We start from the raw sequence: 12,671 nt of genomic DNA, 5'->3' as shown, positions 1-12,671 counted from the left end.
ACCCAGCTGCCTATGTTGTGTCTTGATCACTTTTCTCTTTGATGTGACACAATGCCTGAGAAAGTTAACTTAGGGGATGAAAGGCTTATCTTGGCTCGCAGTTCAAGGGGATACAATCCATCATGGTGAGGAAGACAGAACAACAGGAGCATGAGGTGGTTGAACACATCACATCTGCAATCACAAAGCAGACAGGGATAGTACTGTATAGGAAGAAAGGCAGGCTTCACTGCCAAAGTGGTGGCTGCCTCCACATAAATGTGGGGTGGGGGGAGGCGCACATGCATGGAGGTCCTCTTGCATGAGGACCTAATTGAAGACTTCCTGAGAGCCTAAAGATTGGTGACACAGACCATGCCAGCCAATTAGGAATGCCACTTGGAAAACATGCTTACTTGGGACCAGTGGGACATGGGTGGAGGGTATAAAGGGAGCCCCGAGAATTAATAGACAAGTTGCTGCAGTGTTTTTACCTGCTCTCCAAGGCTGAGCCGTTGATTCCTCACCACCTCATCTCCAACCTCCAAGGGCAAGCACGGTCAGGCAGTGGGCAGATCAGGGTGCAAGGCAGAATCACTGGTTCTCTGTTCCCTTTCAGTAATTCATTTACCAGGATCTTCAGCCCATGCAATGGTGTCATCCATATTCTGGGTGGCTCTATTCTCTTAAACCCTTTTGGAAACACTCATCTATAAACATCTTTATGGTATTTGTGTAGAGTGGTTCAACTGAACCCAGTGTGTACAACTAAACCCAGTCAAGTTGCCAGAGGTGATTTGTCATCCGAGTAAAGGAAAGAATATCCCAAGTCTACTTGTAGTTCCAAAAAAATCTAAGACCAAAGGGGTAGGTTTGAGGCTGGGTCTTATCTTTAGCATAATAATGGATGTTGTTAGAGATGAAGATCATCTCTTTCTAGCACTAAAGTATCATTTCCTGGGAATACAGAAAGTTCCACTAGGGGGCAGGCAGTACATGGGGTGGGGTAGCTGAGTCATCTTAGACCACCATTTAGCAAGGGCTCTCAGATGCATGATTGATCTTTACCGGTGATACATATTTGTTTTCAATCTTCTGAAGTCTTTTTGCAACAGTAATTAATGTCAGACAGTGTATTTTCTGGTTAATGCAACCCCGGCACCTATAATAGCTCAAATCTGCGTTTTCTCTCTCCACCATGACTCCGTCTCCATGCTCCGTCTCTTCGTGTTTACTTCTGCTTTAGCTTTTCCTAATCTAAAATAAATCAGCATGAAAAGCATTAGATTTTTTCATTTAGATTCTCAATTGACTTTTATTACTGAGATAATTCCCCTTATCTGATTGCAAATGGGGGATTGTTCCCTTGTTAGGATCTGAAGGAAGTTGGTAAGGTTCAGCCTCTCCTTATGTTTCCCTCATTCTCCTTTGCAAAGGTGGAAACTGGTAGTGCTCTGATTTGAGAAGGTGTCAAATCAGGGGGTAATCTCCATCACTCCTCCTCTTGGAGGCACATTAGAGTCTTCAGTCTCATCCCCAGCTGCTTAGTGAGAAGCTGTCTGCAAAGAACCCAGATCTGTCTTCTCACCAGGGACAACAGCTCCAGTCTGTTTGCCAAAATGACAGCAGCCAAGAACAGAGCCATTGACTAGAACATTCTATAGAAGTACCAGGTATGGTGGGTAGAATCATTCCAAAATGTAGGCATGTTGATAACCCTGCTACAAGGTCAAGTTTAACTAAACTTTTGAATTCAGGTGATGTCCCCTGATTCCTTCCAGCATGTTCCAGCATGCTATCATGCTTGTTATTGTATCCTATGAGGTGATGGCTCTAGGGATAGAATCTTTTTCTTGTACCAAGAGGAAACTTTTCTCCCAGGAATCATTTAGTACCACTTCCTGCTTTCTCCAGTGACTGCCCCCTCCAGTCTTGCAGTGGGAACTACTTGAGAATCAAGTACAGCAAAGTCACTTTGACTTTGGAATACCTCAGAAAGTTCTGCGAGTTCAATAGCCCTCTACAGTCTATGACTAGAAACTCAGCTGTTACTGCTTTTCTTCATTCAAAGCAATGAAGATAAAAATCAAAATCCCAGAGAAAGAGATGGGCAATTTTAAGCCCTTCACTGATCTGCCTGCCCCAAGCTCCTCTTCTGGCCTGAGGGGCAGAGATTGACATCATAAGTGAGTAGCTTCTTGAGTGGTGTTTTTGTTTTTGTTTTGTGTATGTAAAAACCAGATTTACAGAAAGCAATCTAAACAGAGCCCTTTTCATGCCTAACTTTCAAGCTTTTTGAGAATTAAGGGGAGAGATACCTTCTACTTATTGAAGGAGGTGCAATTTGATCCTTAATGGCTTTCTCACACAAAAATGATCACAGCTGTGTTCCAGAGGGCTTATCAAGACCTGAGCAGTGCTAAATGCTTCTGAGGAAGTATATGATTTCCATAGCAACCCTAGAAGAAAGGGTCTACCATAACTCCATCTTCACAGCAAGGAAGAGTAATTCTTAACATTGATGTTTGTAACAGTCTCAGCAATAGTGTGGTCAACAGTGAAGTACTCTTGAGTTCCTACTGTGCTCCAAACTTCATCTTGAGCTCCTTCCACTTGTGACAGTATTGTAGTCCACGGCAGCACTACTTGAAGGCATCATGTTAAAAATCTATGTATTTTTAAAATTCATGTATGAAGAAGCCACAATGCATTGGTGAGCTCTCTGAAGCAACAGATGGTGTAGAAAGCAAAAGCCGATGGACAGTTTCAGAATTATTTCAGAGCAGGCTAAAAGGCAAACTTGTCTACATCAGGACTCAAACATCCAGCCTTCTGCTGTCTCAAAAGAGAAGGATTGATCTGACGATGATGATAAGACGTTGCCCTGGAAACTTCGAGTGATGGTTCATCTTGACTGTCAACTTGACTAGATGGAAAAGCTCCTGAGAGATTTGTAAAGCACCCTTCTGGGCGGGTCTATGAGAGCATTTCCAGGGATGATTAAATCATGAGGGCTCTGACCTACTAAACAGTTTAATCTACTGTTGAATATAAAATATGAGTAGATTGTCAGGTAGTGGGGAACTGACTGGAGGAAGTGGGTCACAGGGGATGTATCCTTACGGGCTATCTCCTGCCTTTGGCTTCTGCTCCTCACTCTTCTTTGCTTTCTGGTCCTGATGTGAGTCTCTGTCATGCTCTCTCCACGATCAACCAAGACTTCTGAAACCTTAACTAAGCAAATGTTCTCTTTCTTGCCTCCTTTCAGCTATGCATTTTGTCATGGTAATGATAAAATGAACATATTTGGGGTCAGGAGGTAGCTCACTAGGAAAGTGCCTGCACTTGAGTATAAGGACCTGATTTTGTGTCCTCAGGACTCAAATCAAAAGCTGTATTATGCATTTGGAATCCCAGGGCTGGGTGGTGGGTACAGGAGGTTCTTGGAGCTTGTTAGTAAGCCAGTTTGGCTGAATCAAGAATTTCTTTGTTCTGTGAGAGACTACTGTATCTCAAAGATAGGGTAGAGAGCCTGCACAATAGTTCAGCCGCTGAAGGAACTTGCCACCAAGCTTGATGAACTGAGTTCAAGCTCCAGAACCCACATCATAGAAGGTGAGAACTGACTACTAAAAGTTGCCCTCTGGGCACACACACACACACACACACACACACACACAAAAGTAACATTTGTTATGGCATAAATCACTATAGACTGCAAGATTTCTACTGTTAGTAATTTCTAGAAAGCAAGTGGGAGGTTGCCAGGCACCTGGGGAGTGGGAGTGGGGATTTGAAAACACAAGGCAGGGAACTTCACAATGTGGTACTGGTTTTACCACCGACTGCATCTGCCCCAAAAAAATGAACTATGCTCTATTTAAAATCCATGAATATTGAGGTATGCAAATTTTATTTTTAATAAGGATGAGCTTTTTATTTTTTTCCAAAAAAAATCATATCCTGAATAAGCTCCTATTTAGCTCAGGGTTGAATTCAACCAGCATGTCTAATAAGAAATAAACCCAGTCAGTAGGTTGCCCTTGGGTATCTCACCACCCACTGGAAAAACCTACAACAGAGGATTAAGACATGTGCTTAGAGTTCATGTATCTTAAGCAGAAGGGAGTGCATGGTCAGCTTTGTGAGTGTGGGACCTGTGTGTTTACCCAAGGGTATATACACAGAAGCTCCATGATGGCTTAATGCCGCCATCTCAAATGATTTCTTATGGTGGTAAAATATACATAGCATAAAACTCACCATTTCAAAAGCGTGTGTTTGTGTGTGTGTGTGTGTGTGTGTGTGTGTGTGTGTGTGTGTGTGTGTGTGTGTGTGTATGCCCGTGGAGGCCAGAGGTCAACTTGAAATGCTTCCCTCAATCATCTTCCTCAATATGCTTTGAGACAAGCTCTCTCACTGAACCTTGAGCTCATCTGTTTGGCTAAGTCTGGCTAGGTTCAGGGATCTATCTGTTTGTGGCCCTTCACCATAGCACACAAAGAGGTTTTGTATGGATCCTGGAGATCTGAACTCAGGTACCCAAGCTAACACAACCAAGCATTCTACCAACTAAACCATCTCTCCAGCTCCATTGCCACCATTTTTAAAGGTTATTAAGATTCCCCATGATGACATTCAGCCATTACCACTGCTACGGTTTGAATAAGAAATGTCCCCCATAGGCTCATGTATTTGAATACCTGCACTTGGTGGTAGGGCTGTTGGGGAAGTATACAGGAACTTTAGGAGGTCGAGCCTTGCTGGAGGAAGTATATCACAGGTGGGGGGGGGTTAGTGAGAATTTATGGCTTCAAACCACCTCTCCTCTCTCTCTCTCTCTCTCTCTCTCTCTCTCTCTCTCTCTCTCTCCTCTCTCTGTCTGTCTCTCTCTCTCCGTCTCTGTCTCTGTCTCTCTCTCCCCCTCCCTCCCTCCCTTCCTCTCCCTCTCCCCCTCCCCTCCTGCCATCATAGCACAGTTTTCCCCACCATGCTGTCCTTCTAGAACTGTAAGCTGAAATAAACTTTCTTCTCTAAGTTACTTTTTGTGAATTGTCACAGAAAGAGAAAAATAACCGATAGAGCCACTATCAGTCACCAGAATGTTTTCTTCCCCAAAAGGAAGCTGTGTACCCTCTAGCTAATCCCCCACATCACCAACCTTCTAGCCTCTATTCTCCTTTATGCTTATGTGACTTTGGCTATGCCGGCTGTTGGTTAACAGAGACAGAAAGTCTGACTAACATGCTTACATTACTTCCCTGGGTTGAGCAGCCAGACATGCTGAAATGACAGTAGAGACGGAAGGAAAGCTAGGAAAACCCAAGCCACCTCTGCAGTCCTTGAGTACTGCCAAGCAAGCCGGGGCAGTGAATACTGGCAGAACATGACCATATCCAAGGACGGGAATGACAGTCGAGTTGGTTCTTGCACAGGACCATTATTCTTGGAAGAACGAAGCACATGTTCTCATAGATGAGCTGGGACATAATTTCCATCTTGCTGATTCCACATGGGAGCTAATATTGTAATTCATATTTTACAACAGTGTCAAAAAATTACACAGCCCAATACAAGCAGCCATTATTCTGAGACTGCCTTCCTCTTTGTACTCCTGATTCCCTAGCACAGTTGTATACATGAGAAAGCCAACAATGTTTGCCACATCCCAGGGACCATGTCTTTCCCGTATACCCATGGAACCCTTTCTGCATACCCTTCAACCAAGATGCAACCCTTCTGCATGCCTGACCTGGCTTGTCACCACTCAACAAGCTGAGTCACTCATGGACTGGAGAGCAATGCCAGGCAGGGGACAGAGCAGGGTACTGAGAAGCCAGTGGGCAGGGCAGAGTGCAGAGAGGCTGGTGGCACCTAGAATGAATCAATGAAAAGATAAACGCATTTGCAGCTAAACTCACAGTTTTCATGAACTTCCTGTAAGCACCTGTTAGAACTTCCTGTAAGCATCTGGGCCCCTGTGCAGGGGCCCCACTCAGTCCCTTGCTCTTGGCTTCAGGCTGCTTAAGCACAGAGCAGCTTTTTGCCTTCCATACAAAGCAGCAAGCTGTTTGTTATGTGGTTTGAAAAACTATCCTGTCCATTTTCCTTCAGCTCTATTTGCTTCTTAGACACATTGTCATTTCCAAATTGTGGGTTTTGCGGAAGCTATTCAATTTTTGTGTTGTCTTCTTGAGACAGAGATGTGAATTGGACTTGAGATTATTTCACTGTTTCAGAATCCTATTAACAAAAAGGGTAATCCAACAGGCAACTTCCGCTTTGTAGCTTCACTTGGGCAAACTAGAGATGGTACTCAACTGTCCATCATCCTGCTGTCTGTCTGCTCATCACCGAAAAGCCTGGGTGTGCAAGGGAGTCAACTGTGAGCACTGAGTCAGAGACGACATCGTCTATGCAGTAACTGTCACTTTCCCTGACTTCCTATTTGCACCCAAAATGCATTTAATGAGCTTTTGTCCATCATTTATTTATGGCAGATTCCTAAAGTATCTCTATTCAAGGCTGATCTGGTGTCAGGACTAAGTACAATGCTCTGTAGAGCAAAACGTGAACGTCCTTCCTCATGAGGCTCTCAAATAGACTCCAACCTACACCCAAAACCTCCGTTATTTTTTCCGTCTATACAAATAATTGAGAATTAGTCAGAAAGCAAAGAAACTCAGGCAGCCAATAAGATTCTTACTGTCTGTGTGAATCAACGCCTTGCATACTTACTTTTTCTTGAGTGTGAACAGTAGCTATGGACAGAGCAGCCTCCAACTCCAAAGGCTGAGCTCTCTTACATTAGAAAATGGATCCACTGGCGATGTTGAGACTACTAATTGGTTGTCATTGAGTCAATCAAAATGGAGACTATGTCAGGTGGGCATGACTTAACAGGTGAAGTGTAAATAAGTCAAGAGAGATTCAATACAGAAAGATTGTCCAGATGGCCTGCAAAGGGCAAACAAGGGACTAAAGACATCTCTCTCTATGATGACCTAGGTCAAGTTCCCATTATCCACATGGTGACTGTCTCCCAACTGCCTTTAACTCTAGTTCTAGGGAATAGGATGGTCTCTTCTGGCCTCTGAGAGCTCCTACATGCATGTGGTGGTGCACATATTCTAACTCAGATACATACACATAAGTAAATATAAACATAAATAAACAAATAATTCTCAAAGGACAAACTAGTCTTCTCTCTGGTTAGGCCCTAGAGATAGCATCTGGTAGTTGATCTTCGGCTGTTACCCACAAGGAAATGGAACCTCTGGTTCTGCAACAAGAAACTAAACTTCTTTAATTACCAATAACCTTAGATGTGGTCCCTAAGCATCTAGTACGAGGCTGACACCTATTCAGAATAGTGAGGGCTTCTCTGTGCAGAGGACCCATCTAACTCACACTAGGATTGGTTGTCTGCACAACTGTCAGATATGATCTGCTACACAGCAATCAAAAACAAGTACAGACAATGCTTGCCAGGGTGTGTTCCTGTCTCTTAAGAGCCAGTCCAAGCAGAAGATGTCTTCTGTGAGGCACTCTGCTGATGTAATTCTGGCCCTAAGAAAGAAAGCTGGATGCTTCAGTCATCAGTGTAGGGTGACCACAGGAAAATAACCCACTTTCCCTAGATTGGAACACCCTGACTGGTCACCCTGTGCGCTGCTATTTAGGGAATGTATACGCTTGGCAAGTGATTATACATTCCATTAACTGTAAACGTGAATCCATTACCCCTTGCACCTTTCTTCCCCTCTCCCCTTTTCCCTCCTTCTGAGGCTCTCATGATACATGTACTAGACTCTTAACATTGTCAGACTCATCACTTAGACTCTGCTCTCTGTCTCCTGTATGTAGTCTCTCACTCATCTCTCTCTTGCTCCCTCTACTTTTTCTCTCTCACCCTGCCTTCTGTGGTATTAAGACTATAGCAGATCACACCCAGTAAAGTTTCTAGTTCATTTACTTTTGTTCCTTCCACCATCATTCTGCATAGCTTTTTTCATAGATCATCTCTTTATCTCTCCAACATGATGATGGCTCTCTTTAAATCTAAGGACTTTAAGGTGAAAACAATACACTTACAAGATTGATGACAGCCTTTGTAAGAGTCCATGTTTGCTAGTTCCATCATTTCAATGATCACCTCTATTAACCAGCATTTATCTTGCTCATGAGTCAGACTTTTGGATTTTTTGAATGTCTAATAATCTCTGACTGGGTGCTAGGTATTGTAAATGTTGCATTATCCATTGCTAATTTTTTGTAGTACTGTAAAGAACATTGAACTTTGTTTTGCTAGCCAATTAAACTACTTAAATAACAACTTGGTTCTTTCAGGTTGTTTTTATATTGTAATGAAATGAGCCTGAGGCTTGAGTATGAAGACTACTTTAGACACATTTCAAAGGGATGACCTTTAGGGGTTCTACTAAGTTTCTCCCAAACTCAACAAGGTCTCTGTCTTCCAGATGGTTGAAGACCCAAGTGGACAAGGGCACTTTGAGAGTGTTGGGAACCATTCCTCTCAAAGCTCCATCAGGAACTGCTCTTTCCTGGCCAGTGACTCTACATTCCAGCAAAGTACAAGTGGGTTTTGAGTCAGACACAAGGAGACCTGAAGCAACTTTTTTGAACTATTTCTATGTTGTCTCCCTCTTCTCAGGAACTGTGACCTCAAATTCTAGCTGTAATTTCAGTCTCCTTAACTGAGAGAGACTGCTAGGCTCTTTTTAGGTTCCCCTGACCTGAATAACTATTTGGAAGTTAAGTCTTTTTGCCAGAAACATCATCTTCTTCCCAAGTTTTAGCTCATGCTTCACTCTTCCTACTGAACCTTAAAATCCTCCCAGACTTACAAGAGGCACATGGCCAAATGTCTCCATCTCGAAATAGCCTTTTTGGGTTCCCTGCACTCATACTTTTGTGTAGATGTTGATCGGCTCCCCCACCAGAGGATAACCAAGCATAGGAGCCAGACTGTATGACTGTGTTCCCAGGTGTTCCTGGCTCACAGGGGCTTCTGGTTAAATATTTTATTTTATTGTTTTATCTGACAGCCATAAAAGAAAGTCATATAAAAAGTTATTCATGCTAAAGATGCTGACACAATTTCAAGCTTTGTGTTGTAAGAATTCTGTACTTTTGTGATTATTTTGTTTCATATGAATAGACTTTATAAAGTATGTCTTCCCCACTAGTATTTTCCTTTTTTAATGAGGTTCAGCTATTTTTATTTTATGTGTCTGAATGTTCACCTACATGTATAACATGTAAAGGTGTGAATCGGATGTGTGCAGTGCTCAAGAAGGCCAGGCCAGGGCTGGCATCAGACCCCCAGACTTGCACTTACTGATAGTTGTGAACTGCCACAAGAGTGCTGGAAACTGAACCCACATCTTTTGTAAGAGCAGCAAATGCTCTTAACTACTGAGCCATCTCTCCAGCCTCCCTCATTAGCATTTGCAAAAGACATCTTTATCATGTAGAGAATAAAGCCTCATAAGCCAAAATCAATAATATTAAGTACCTGGAATCTTACAATGTTCCACATGGAATTTAAGCTGTATACCATATTGAACTTGTCCAGCTTTCCCACAATTGTAATTATAGTCTTGTGATCCACTGTTCAGCTACCAGAAGATATGTTTATATGAGTTATTAGTATTGGTTATTTAATTTTATTATCTTTATTTATGTATTTATTGTATGGGTGGGGAGTGTACATGCCACAAAACACATGTGAAGGTCAGAGAACAATTTGCAGGAGTCAGTTCTCTCCTTCCATCATGTGGGCCCCAGGGATCAAACACAAGTAGTCAGGTTGCCAGCAACGGCCTTTATCTACTGAGCCATCTTACCAACCCTGGTGTTTATATTTTAATGTAGAACATAGATAGATAGATAGATAGATAGATAGATAGATAGATAGATAGATAGATAGATAGATAGATGGAGAGAAAGTTATTAAGTTCATCCTACAGTAAGGATTGCTAATCCTTAAGTAAGGATTAGCAATTTTAATGCACAAATAAAACCTAGCCTGCCACAAAACTACCACATTCACTATTAGAAATAATTTGTTGATCTCTATGCTAAACCTATGAGAGCTATCTAGAATTCTAGATGGACTGCTTTAGTAGGATCAGCATATGATAGAATTTGGCTTCCTTTTCATATATCATAAACATTATAGCTTTTGACTACTATTACCTACTTGGAAAACAAACTTCTAAAAATCTATATTAAGGCCATCCACAGACTGGCCTGGGGATCCATCCCATATGCAGCCACCAAACCCAATCACTATTGCTAATGCCAAGAAGTGCTTGCCGACAGGAGCCTGATATGGATGTGTCCTGAGAGGCTATGCCAGAGCCTTACTGATAGAGATTAAGATGCTTCCAGCTAACTATCAGACTGAGCATGGGGACTCCAATGGAGGAGTTAGAGAAAGGACTGAAGGAGCTAAAGGGGTTTGCAACTCCATAGGAAGAACAACAATAGCAACCAATCTGACCACCCGCCCCAGCTCCCAGGGACTAAACCACCAACCAAAGAGTATACATGGGGAGAGGGGGAACCCATGGCTCCAACTGCATATTCAGCAGGGGATGGACTTGTCTGGCATCAATAGGATGAGAAGCCCTTGGTCCTGTGAAGGCTCTTTTCCCCAGTGTAGGGGAATGCCAGAGTGTTGAGGTGGGAGTAGGTGGGTGGGTGGGGGAGAATCCTCAAAGAAGCAGGGGGAAGGAGTATGGGAGAGAGGGGAACCAGGAAAGGAGATAACATTTGAAATGTAAATATAAAAAAAAAGAAGGACTATCTAATATTTTCTGTTGTTTGGTAGCTATTTTACAGCAAGCCAGCCTGAGTGTGGCTTCTACAGGAAGCCACACTTCATTTCCTGTGCTTTCTACAGGAGTAGAAACTGGGACAGCAAAATTAGAAGGATGGAAGTTCCAGGCAAATAGCAGGAGGCAAAGAATCAGGTCTGGAGCAGGAAGGCAGGGGGAGACCCTGACCTGTCCTTTAGCATCAGAGCTTAATGGCTTTCCCTGTCTATGAGGACTCCTGGGTCACCTCTCCAGCAGTTGGTGTCAGGAGGGGAACCTTGCCTCTTTCTTTTCTCCTCCAGAGCACCACATGAGAAACACAGACCTCAGAGTAGGGCATCATGAGGTCATAGTGTTCCTATCTGCACTAGCTGTGTCCCTGTGACACTTGCATCAACTCTCTGAGTCGCTCAGAATTCTCTCTTTGGAAAAAAGTGGGGCTCATGTGTCTCACACAGCTGTGGCGAGGATGAATGAGGCTTTTCAGGGATCAGCCACACCAGACTCCATTGTTCTATCTCTGCCTCCACTGAGCTACACAGAGAGAGAGAGGCAGGGCCGGGGGTGGGGTGGGAGGGAGAGATCGATCCTGGCCTGTCCCCCCCCCCCATACACACACTCTTTGCACACCAGTTCTCCCAGTGGAGTGAGTGGTTCATATTGGCGAATTTGTTTCCATTGGGGTTCTATGGAGACAGGATGGCTTCATGTTTAAAGCATGGACTTCCCAGGACTAGAAGTGCAGCTCAGCAGTTCTATGTTTAATTCCCCCACCACACGTGGACAAATTCAACAGCCCATGGATTTCCGAACTAGCCATGGACAGTGACAGAAGGAAAGATCTGGAGTGAAGGGAAAACAGAATGATCGTCTTGAGTCCCAGTGCCATCCACTTGCCTTTCCTTAGCCTGCTGGACCTGGACTGCTTGGGCCTACATTACAGCAGGGTCTCCAGCATGCCATTCCAGCCAAACTCTGCTCTAAGGCCAGGTCTTGAGGAAGAAAACCAGGACTCAGAAGAGTTTGATCTGGCTCAAAGTCAAAGCTGGCTTGTCAGCTGGGCTAGATTTGGGGTGATATTGCCATGTGCTTTTTTGATAACCACAAGAAGAAAGCATTTATTTCTCCACCTTTTGGTCTTTTGTGACCTTTTCATTCCATGGATCAAGTCATTATGAAGCCTGAGCACTTAATGTTTGAGTGCTTTTATTTCTAGGACCTCAAGACAGAACCCAGTCACTTGACAGCCTTCACCACAGCCCATAGTAGAGGCACTAGGGAGAGTTTAACAGGTGAAGCGCTTGCCTTGAAAGCATGAGGACCTGAGTTGGAAGCTGGGCATTATAATGTGTGATTATAATTCTCATAATGGGGAGTTAGGAGCAAATGGATCCCCGAGGCTCACTGGTCAGCCACCCTAGCCTACTTGGTAAGTCCCAGCCTAGTAAGATGTGTCCAAAACCAAAGTAGAGGGCTAAAGAGAAATGACAACTCACCTGTGGCCTTCACAAGCACATGTACACATATAGGCATTCCCATGACATGAACATGCATGCATGTATACATACATACATACATCATATATACATATACACACACAGAGACAGAGAGACAGAGACAGACAAAGATGGGGTAGGGGTGGGGGTCGGGTGGACAGAGCAGACTTTCTTAGCCCTTGTGCATCACCAGAACCAAATGGGCAGGTATTTACTTGTGTCCACAATAAAGCAAATTAGGAAAAGCTGTAAAACTATATTTTTTTATTGTACATCTAGCAACACAGGCCTGTGATCCCTGATAGAGGGAAAATGAGAGAGAAGAAATTCACAATTTTCCCTACATGAGGTG

General features: G+C 43.5%; 1 protein-coding gene across 1 annotated transcript in view; it reads right to left on the bottom strand.

Annotated features, from left to right (window-relative positions):
- C2H10orf90 (chromosome 2 C10orf90 homolog) overlaps nucleotides 1–12,671 on the bottom strand; it is a 228,774-nt gene that overhangs the window by 210,414 nt on the left and 5,689 nt on the right. The window lies entirely within an intron of this gene.

The sequence above is a fragment of the Rattus rattus genome, chromosome 2, assembly GCF_011064425.1.
Source record: "Rattus rattus isolate New Zealand chromosome 2, Rrattus_CSIRO_v1, whole genome shotgun sequence".
Lineage (NCBI taxonomy): Eukaryota > Metazoa > Chordata > Mammalia > Rodentia > Muridae > Rattus > Rattus rattus.
The sequence above is the reverse complement of the archived record's forward strand: the minus strand, read 5'-3'. Positions and strand labels throughout refer to the sequence as shown.